The sequence below is a fragment of the Carlito syrichta genome, unplaced genomic scaffold, assembly GCF_000164805.1.
Source record: "Carlito syrichta isolate Samal-C Ts95f unplaced genomic scaffold, Tarsius_syrichta-2.0.1 Scaffold308830, whole genome shotgun sequence".
NCBI classification, from domain to species: domain Eukaryota; kingdom Metazoa; phylum Chordata; class Mammalia; order Primates; family Tarsiidae; genus Carlito; species Carlito syrichta.
Window position 1 is genome coordinate 3750 of NW_007252926.1, and position 8829 is coordinate 12578.

An 8829-nucleotide genomic window follows, 5' to 3' on the forward strand; every position below is an offset into this window, starting at 1 on the left:
TAGGATAGCTACACAGTATATATAGACTTTGTCAGGAGCTTGACAGGAACCTGAATTAATACTAGGGTTTTAATAGATTCCACGGATTCCTGGCATTTTTTTTTTTAACCAAAAGATGATTTCGTAAATATAGTGTCTTTGAGCTGGACAATGGAAAGAAAGATATTTGGTCAATGGCATGAGCTGGGGGAAAAGCCAGCATAAAAGTTTATGGGGATGATTCAAAAAAGTTTACAGAAAAGGTTTATGAGGAGGTGATTGAAAAGAATGAAGAATTTCATGTAGCATAACAGTAGGTGCTCTATACACATTATTTATTCTATGCGCCAAGCACTGTGCTAAGTACTTCGTGTGCCTGATCCCACGTAATCCTACAAGATAAATACTAGTCACTCCTGTATATTATAGAAGAGGAAACTGAGACTCAACAGAGATTAAGTAGCCTGCCCACAACATATAATTACTATACTATCTATTTTTCAGCATTTCTTCTCTTCTTTTTCCTTTGATAAGGTTATGAAGAGAAGGCATAAAAGAAATAATATGTATTTCCTTTGCAAATTTTGTCAAGAAGGGAAATAAAAATTGAAGAGAATGTTTCTGATTAAGGAGGAGAAATGGAGACATGGCGTTCATAGGGAAAGACTTCTTAGGACATTAAAGAAGAGTAGTAAAACAGTCAAGGTAATTCTCTTCTTTAAAATGGCTCATCTTGTTTCCAGCTACGAAGGGACTCATGCAAAAACAGAAATAAAAATTTATGAATAAAAAAGTTTAGTGTTTTTATCTTTCTTAATTCACTTGCCATTCTATGGTTATAGGATTACAAATTCAAACGAATTTTGCTCACTTGACCTGGTCTTGTTGCTATTCTTTTAATATACCAAGCTTGTTTCTATCACAGGATTTTCACGCTGCTTGTTCCCTACACTTAGAATTTATGACTGACTTCTCAACATCCAAGTCTCAATTTAAATGTCAGTTCCTCAGACTTACTTTTGTTGAACAACCTATATAAAATGTTCCTCCTTCTTCCCTGCCTGCAACCCCTCACACCCTATCTAAGTAGCCTGCTTTTCTTCTCTTCATAATACTTATCACTGTCTGAAGCTCTTTTTCTTTTTTATGTTTATGCAGTTTTATTTATGTATTTAATGTATGCATAAAATATTATTCACATGAATAGAAAGTTTTATTTATTATTTTATCTCTAGTACTTAGAAGAACAGTTGGCATATAGTAAGCACTTACACAAATACTTGTTGAATGAATGAATGATCGCCATATCTGCCAATAGGAATAGGGTGAACCTACAACAGATACATTCGGTAATGCTTCATAATTTAGAAAGTATTTATATTTACATATCAGCTGGTTATATCAAAACATCTAGAAATCAGATAATTATATTTGCTATTAAGAATCTTATTTGCAAGAAGGTCTTCAGCTCATTTAAAATTCTTAGCATATCATAGAAACTTGTTTCTGATGAACAAAAAAAGAAAATGAAAAAAATCCTTGTAATAGTTGTGTACCCAGTTACTGTTTGAACTCCTTTCAAAGCACTGATAAGGATTTTTGGAAGAATTCAGAGGAGCAGCAAAATATAAGTTATATCAATGAGTTCTGAAGTTTGTATTGCCATTTCCAACAGACAATAAAGTTCTTGCTTTAATTTCCTAGAAATGTTCCTGTAAACACTGAGGGTTTTACTTCTGCTTTTCTGACTAGTACAAGTTATACTTCTCCAAATAGCTAGAAGAGAATATCATGGTTAACAAACAAAAAACAGCTGGCCAAAGCAGGTAACTTTTTTGTTTATAATCCAGTTAGTTTGGAATTTTCAGGGTATGTGTGGAGAAAATGATATCTAAGGTTGAGGATGCTGATCTATCCTGGAACTAGAATACATTCTTTATATATTTTATCTCATTCCAGTTTCACTGGCTTGATGTTATACTCAAGAATTAGCCCCTCTGTCTCCCACTATAGAGCTGGCAAGAATCAACATTTTTGGAATTGGGAGAAGATACACATAGCAAACTGTTAACTCTATGCTGAGAAGTAATTATATTTCAAAAACACTGAATTATTGGCATTCTCACCATCAAATGATTTTTTGCTTGTCTCCAATTTCAGAATGAAGCTTAGGTAACAAATATTATTAAGACAATCCTGTGTTGAACTTGAAGAAACCATAGGTCCTTCCAAGACTCCAGTGGGAGTCTTGACTTTTTTGCTGAACTGATGACTGGAAGGTTTTCCCTATTCAGTCCTTTCCAATAAGAGGCAGAGACTACCAGTTCTTACTGACTTCCATCCATTCATATATCTGCTCTTAATTCATCAAGGTGTTTTTTCTCATTTCTAGAATATTATACTTTGTTTCAGACCTCCTTCCACAATAAGAAGTGAAAACAGATACTAGTTCTTTAGACCTATTTGTGAAAAAGACAGTCCCATTCCTGATGCAGTCTTCAGTCACAAGAGTCCTTCCTAACTGACTACAAATTACTAATCATTCTCTTTTGGTGATGTTATTATTATGTAAATGTATATTCCATTATGTATTCATCAATTGATAATTTATAATATTTATGTCTATAAACAGCATGTTTATCTTGGAAATATCTCTAGTAATTTCACTTTAAAAACTTGAAGTATGGTTTATAAGTGCCTAGAGAAAGGATATTTTAAATAAAACACAATGTTCAATGCATCATATTAAATTATTTTAGGAAAGGCTTTTGGCTTTTTATCACCATGCCAGAGCAGGTGCAAGGTGATAAGAAAAAGCTGATCGGATTAGCACATAGGGCAGTACTTAGTGAACTGCACATGGGTAAACAATATGGTGAGGAGACCCTTAATAAACTCAACAATGGTATCAGGAAATTGCAATAGAATATAGAAAATGGTAGTGCAAGAATGCATCTTTGAAAAGCAATGCAAAGCCTTTGAGATTACCCAAATGTAAAAGAAGTCCCCTCCCTCGCTTTAGTAGTACCTAAAGTTAACAAATCTTGGCTTATGCCCCCTCCCTTCCTTATTTTCATTTTAACAAGATAGTTTTTAAATATATAGAGAGAATATACAAACAATATTAACAGAAAAAAGAAAATCAACAAGCTTAGCAGCATCCAAGAGGTACATATATCAGCAGAAAATGATAAGTAAAATGAATAAAAGACCAAATTCTAGTCCTTAACCTTCAATATATTTGTATTTCCATTCTCCTTCTATAAATATATATTCAAGGAATTATCATAATAAATTAATGATTTATTTTTCAACTTTAAATTATTTCAATAAAAAGGTAGTATACACAATATTACTGATGATTAAGTAAGTACGCTAACATTTATACAATTGTATGTTTTTCTTTACCATAATAACCTGAAAAAATTATAATCTATTCCACTGATAAAAGTACCATACATTTTAATTTTTTTTTTTTTTTTTTTAGCAAATCTCTTTTGGATTGTCTTTAGTATTAGTTTAAGAAGCCACAGAACAAAATTTGTCTCATTTTTTAAAATCCATCTCTTTTTTTGCTTTTAACCCAAATCCCCCACCTTGGCCACTCGACTTATTTCTAAGTGACCTTTTATTTTTCAAAAACAGAGATACCCTTAGTTCAAACACTTGAAAAATATGTGCATGCCACAGGGACCTTGCAGTCTGTCTCACATTCACTCTCTCCTTTTCATTCCCATAGCCAATGCCCTAGTCCAAGCTGGCACTTCTCCTTTCTAGGAGCTCTCTCTACTGATCAATTGTGTGCTGAACTTCCAGGATCACCCTCTTAGTGCGTAGCTCTTGTCTTTTCACTGTCTTCCTCAAAAATCTTCTGTGGTTTCTAGTACAACAGAAAAGATTCTCACTCTCTCTTCTTCAAACACACATATGACACTTGTTATGTGCCAGACACTGTTTTATATATATGTATAAAACATAAATATATATATTTTAAAATATATCTATCTCCTCATATCAACCCTGTGAGATAGGCACAGATATTATCCCCATTTTACAGAGGAGAAAACCAACACAAAGATTTTAAGTCACTTGTCAAAGTACACAGTACGTTTGAGTACTAAGATTAGTAGACAGGGATTTCTGACTCCAGAGTTATATCTCCGTGTTTTCTTTCCTACTGTTCTCTTGGTATTCACCGTTTTCTGATGGAACCAAGGGTTTTTCTACTTTTGTGCCTTTGCTTACAATTTTCTCTTTGCCTGCTATACCCTATTCCCAAATTTTTCTATCCATATCCATCAAGATCTATCTGAAGTGCTACTTCTTCCATGATGCTTACCCAGATACCGTGTCTATTCCACTGTATACTTCTCTTATAACTATTATAACTTTCTATTTTGTACTTTTTTTTTTTAAAGAGATGGAGTCTTGCTGCGTTACCCAGGTTGGTCTTGAACTGTCCTCAAGCAATTCTCCCACCTCAGCATCCCAAGTACCTGGGATTACAGGTGTGGGCCAACATGCCCAGATCTATTTTGCACTATATTAATTTGTATGTACATTTCTAAATTATAACTCTTGGAAGAGTGGAACCATTTACTTCTCACTGTCCTCCTTCATCATTTAGTAACTGTTACTGATACGAGGTACCTTGGTGGGCAATTGCTACAATTGACTTAAATGAGGAGAGGGGGTTCAAGATGGCCAGCTAGAAGCAGCCAGTGTGTACCTCTCTCACAGAGAGAACCAAAATAGAAAGTGAATCTCCACACTCAAAGCAGGCTGAGGAGGAACACATACCCTGAACTCAACAGAGAAGCGAGGAGACCCATAAGAGGCAGAGGAGTAAAATTAGACAGCCTGCCAACCTGGACTTGGTGAGGAAATGTGGAAGTCCCTCAACATGGTGAAGGGGTGAGTGAGTCAAAACAAAACAAAACAAAACAAAACAAAACCCAAGAGCCCACACCACTGCCACAGATGAAGGTGATCCAAGTAAGAGGAGAGCCTCTGTGACCCACCCCTCCCCAAAGCCCCCAGACAAGCATAGAGTCCTGAGTGGCAACTGTGCAGGGGCACTGCCTAAGGTCATGTGGAATCCCTCAGGCCATCAACCCCATGCAGCTCAGTGCCAGATGCTGCCACCCACCAAGGGGAGAGACTCAGAGTTCCTCTGTGAAGGGCAGATGCTTTGTGACTGCTGCAGCCTCTGCTGTTGCCACCCTCAGGATTGGAAGGGAGCAGCCAAACAGAGCAATAGCATGTGTTCCCAGCACAGTCCCTGCAGCTGAAATAAACAGAAGCAGCAAGGAGTCAAGGTGCCCATTACCCACCCTCATGTTGGCTGCATGGATTGCGGGCTACCTGCCCGCAGAGCCCACAGGACCCCAACACCTGCCTGTAATAAGTAAGCGGGGGCAGCAAGCTATTGGCCACCCTTCACCCTTTCCCATCTTGGCAGCTTCTCCTAAGAGGGGAATCACTTGTTCTAGTTCCCAGAGGAGTGTTGGGGATGTCATTCCCACTTGATCACTGTGGCTGAGGCCTGGAAGTCCTTGAAAAGTCTGACTGAGGTGCAGCTGCTGTTACCGGACCTTGTATTTAAATGCCATTTATAAGCCTATGGCCTAACTACAACACCTAACGAAAAAGCATCTCTAATTGTTCTGGAAACGACCACAGTACAACTCTAGTTGTAACCAGGGAACCTGTTCAGCACACTGGCCCTCTGAAAATACTAAGGAATGAAGCCAATCACAACATATACCACAGCCACACCCATAAAGGACAAAAAAGTAGGGGAAAAAAAAGCGACATCCCCAAAATAGCAAACTCACTTTTAGAAAAAGGAGGGAGAGAGAAAGAAGCATCAGCACTCTCCGATGTGAAGAAATCAGTGTAAGAACTCTGGCAACAAAAAACCAGTGTTTCATGGCCCCACGCTATCACACCAGCTCCAAGCAATGGATCAAATACAGAACAAACTGTTCATAATGACAGACAGAATTCAGAATATGGATGGCAAAGAAACTCATCAAGATCCAAGAGGAAGTGGAGTCCCAAGTCAGAAAGGTCATGAAAACAATTCAAGAATTGAAAGTTGACCTACTGAACTCATGGAAATTAAGAACTCACTACAGGAATTTCAAAACACAACTACAAGCTTTCACAAAAGACTTGATAAGCAGAAGAAATAATTTCAGAGTTTGAAGACCAATCCCTAGATACACCCAAGTCAGATACAAATACAGAATTTTTTTTTCAGGTTTGCTAATTTTTACTTAACCTAATAAATTTAAAAATAGATAAAATACTTAACATTCTCATAACACAAACCTTAGTTTTCATGTTCATTAAAACATTCAAAAATTACTCAAACATGAGAATTGGAAATGTAGGTGCTTATGTGGGAGATAGCTACTGAATTTATTCTCCAGAAGAAAAAGCAGACCTGAAGCATCACATTACTGGAACGTTTTAAACATTGTGACTTGTTCTTATCTTCTAAACTTCAGTGAAATCTACTTATACAAACTATTTAATGAATATCTGCCCTATTAAACAAGCAAGATATCTGATCTAGCAGAGATGCCAGAAGTTGAGTCACTTCATTTCTTTCTGTTGCTTCCAGTTGCTAGCATAGTCGCAACTCGCATAAATATATTTAATGTATCCATATAGATGCTCAGCATCAAGTTGATGGGATCATGTTTTTGAACTCCATACATTGGTGCTATTTCTGCACGCTTGATTACTTTCTGGGTATTATACAGAAGGAACATGCTGAAAAGAACTAATCCACCATACATTGCCACTGAGTACAGAGTGGCACCAGCCACAGCGGTGGGTAGAAGAAACATAGATCCCAGCGAGGACACAAAGACGAGATCCAGGCCCACTCCCAGCGTGCACCCATGTTCAGAAACTTTTCACTGGGTGTGCACATGGCCACAGTGGAGAGACCTCCCACAATGCCGGCTGTGTAACATGCAGCTCTGATGAGAAGAGGTCCCCCTATTCTCGTCAGAGGAGCCACCACTGCACCCATCGCGCCAGAATGTAGCAACCAAGCAAGATGCTTTGGGCCTGGGCTCCGGTCATATGATACTGATTGTACAAGCATTCCAGCTCCAATCATGGCTGCAAAGGTTGCACCAATTTTCACCCAAGAGCCTCTCATCATGAAGTTCATAAGAACAGGAGTTCTGCTTATTGCCAAGGCAGGCAAAGCTGTTAAACCAATACTTCCTCCTAAGTATATATAGGTAGAATGAATTCTGTCCTTCACATACTGAGGCCAAATTACAGCCTTTTCAATAGTTCCAATCTCATTAGACATTCCCAAGCCATAGTAGCACAATGCTCCAAGACCAACAGAAGCCCATCCAGCCACAAACCATCTTCCCATCTGATCAATTTTAAATATTTTTTCCATCAATGGTTCCAAAGCTGCCTCTTTGAGTTCTTGGCCAGTTTTCCCACACCGGATCCCAATTCTTGTCTTGGTGGCATATTCCCTGCTGGGTGTTAAGAGCCATTGATTCTTCGTGATGGAATTCTTCACAACGGAATTCTTCACAACGGGGGAGGCCTTGGTGAAAGTTGGATGGAAAACCCTAGAAGGTAGCGTCCAGAGACATACAAGCCTTGCAGCCAGCATGGTGGTATGCCAGGTTTATCAAGCAGATCTGAAATGCTCAGTACCCGGTCACCTCCATCGTGCAGTTCCCCTTCCAGGCTGGTGAAACGCACACGCCCGCACACTCCCACCTCCCTCCAAATAAAGAATTTTTAAAAAATGAACAAAGCCGAACATGAGATTTGGGAGGGGGGAGGGGGGTGGGGACAACAACAACAACAAAATGAACAAAGCCTTCGAGAGGTATGGGATTATGTAGAGAGACTAAATCTATATTCCTGAGAAGGAAAAAGTAGGAGCACTCTGGAGAAAGTATATGAAGATATAATCCATGAAAATTTCTCCCATCTTGCTAGAGAGGTTGCCATGCAGATATAAGAAGTCCAGAGAACTCCTAAAAGATACTATATGACCATCTCCGAGGCACATAGTCATTAGATTACCCAATATCGGCATGAAAGAGAAAAAAATTTTAAAGGCAGCTAGAAGGGAGACCCATCAGAATAATAGCAGACTTCTCTGCAGAAATCCTACAAGCCAGAAGAGATTGGGGGCCCATTTACCATATTCTTAAAGAAAAGTAATGTCAGCCAGGAATTTATTATCCCACCAAACTAAGCTTCATATATATCAGTTAACTAAAGTCCTTCCCAGACAAGCAAGCGCTAGGGGAATCTGTCACTTCTAGACTAGCCCTACAGGAAATACTTAAAGGATTTCTAAATGTGGAAACAAAAGAACAGTGCTACCCAACACAAAAACACAAGTAAGCACACAGTAAGCACCAAATAAAGTAAGCACCATATAAGTCACCCACAAAACTAAGACCACTAAGCAACACCTCAACAACAATATGACAGGAACAAACCCTCACATATCTTTAGTAACCCTGAATGTCACTGGTGTTAATGCCCCACTTAAAAAACAGAGTGGTGGCCAGGTGCAGTGGCTCAAGCCTGTAATCCTACACTTTGGGAGGCTGAGGTGAAAGGATTGCCTGAGCCCATGGATTTGAGAACAGCCTGGGTAACTTAGCGAGACCTCATCTCTACAATAAATCAAAAAGTTAGCTGGGCATGGTAGCTCACACCTGTAGTTCTAGCTACTTGGAAGGCTGAGACAATAGGATTGCCTGAACCTAGCATATCGACACTGGGGTGGCTGTGAGCGTGCCACTGCATTCTAGCCTAAGCGACAGAATGAGACTCCAA

The 8829-nt window shown here is 38.7% G+C and overlaps 1 pseudogene across 1 annotated transcript; it reads right to left on the bottom strand.

Annotated features, from left to right (window-relative positions):
• Nucleotides 1-6377: 6377 nt before the first annotated feature.
• On the bottom strand, nucleotides 6378-7712 carry LOC103268423 (annotated as a pseudogene). Its single transcript, XR_002482410.1, has one exon. The product of XR_002482410.1 is annotated as a growth hormone-inducible transmembrane protein pseudogene (transcript).
• Nucleotides 7713-8829: the final 1117 nt, after the last annotated feature.